The following is a 1,684-nucleotide window of genomic DNA, read 5'->3' as shown; positions in this document are numbered from 1 at the left end:
TATATTTATGATTTTGAGTTTTATTCCACATTGTTCTACCACTCTATCCAGGATCTCCAGCACTGATCCCTTTCCGAATGGTTGACAGTGGTAGTAGCCAGGTGCCATCTAGTTCTTCTGGTCTCATAGTCATATATGCTAAGGATTGCATGTGTATCAGTCCCTTGGACTAATTATTTCTAGGCATCTTTGGTTTTCTTCATTCTTGTTTGCTCTGGATGAAGAGACACCCATCATTGCATCTAGATGGCTGCTTGCAAGCTTTTAAGACCTCAGTTTCTACTCACCAAAGTAGGATGCAAAACGATATTTTTGTATAGTATGCTATGCCAATTGAGCTTGATGTCCCCTGAGACCATGGTCCTGAGCCCGCAGGTCCAACTACTTGATCCCTCCAGGTAGTTGGCTGTGGTCAAGAAACTACCAGAACCTTACCTCCAGAGGATACCAAAACCAAACCAAACTCACTGCCATCAAGTTGGATCCTACTCATAGAGACCCCTCCTTGTGTTTCCAAGGCAGTGTCATTACGAGAGTGCCCAATCTTCCTTTCGAGGAGTGGCTGATGGGTTTGAACCACCAGCCATCTGGTTAGCAGTCAAATGCCTTAGGCACTACATCACCAGGGTTGTTTCCCAAGTTCATACCTGGCCTCAGGTTACAGTCAGGAGATTCTGAGTTGCTTTTGATGCAGGGAGGAAGTAACTGGATTTAAAATGAGAGGACCTGAGCTTATATACCCTTAATTACTCATTTAGGAGTCCTGGTAGCGCAGTGGTTAAGCTCTCTGATGTTCAGTGAAAGGTCAGCAATTCAAACCCACTAGCATAGTGGCTAAGGCACTTGACTGCTAACCAGAAGGCTGGCGGCTCAAACCCACCAGCCACTCCTCAGAAGGAAGATGGGGCAATCTACTTCCATAATGATACTGCCTCGGAAACCCAAGGAGGGGTCGCTATGAGTCAGGTCTGACTCGACGGCACATAACAATAACAACAACAACAGCAGCTCAGCAGAGAAAAGGCCTGGTGATCTTCTCCCATAAAGATTATAGCCCGGGAAATCCTATGGAGCAGCTCTGTTCTATTCTGTCACATTGTGTCACTAGGAGTTGGAAGCTACTGAACAGCACACAAATTACTCATTTAATTTCTTCATTTGGTCTATAAACCTTTAGAAATGCTAACAATGTATGCGAGGCCCTGGGGATTCAGAGATTAAACAATTAGTTCCTTTCCTCAGAGTTCCAAGTCTTATTAGGAGGTAGATAAGCAAACAATTAAAATATAGTGTGATTAGTAAGTGGTATAGGGTACTATGAGAACATTAAAGAGGGGCTTCCAAGTTACCTTGGAGTAGTGACAGAATGATTTTTGAAGGAGGCAATTTTTTTTTATGTTTTTATTATTTTATTTTGATTTGGGTGAAGATTTACAGAGCAAATTCGCTTTCCATACAGCAGTTCACATATACATTGTCACATGTCATTGACCACAGTTTATCACAATGCAACAGCTCCCCTCCCACTTCCTCCCCATAGTTACTTCTTCCCAGTGTCCATCCCTCCATACTCTCCTTCGCCCTGAGCTGTCTCCCTGTGCATAAGCAGCCCTTCCTTCTCCCATGATTGTTCTCTCCAGGCATGTGTCTACTTGAGGTAAATGTTTAACTCACATGCCTGTAC

The sequence above is a fragment of the Orycteropus afer genome, unplaced genomic scaffold (genome assembly GCF_000298275.1).
Source record: "Orycteropus afer afer isolate SDZICR_OR568_19922 unplaced genomic scaffold, OryAfe1.0 scaffold00290, whole genome shotgun sequence".
In the NCBI taxonomy this organism is placed as follows: domain Eukaryota; kingdom Metazoa; phylum Chordata; class Mammalia; order Tubulidentata; family Orycteropodidae; genus Orycteropus; species Orycteropus afer.
Note: the sequence above shows the minus strand (reverse complement) of the source record.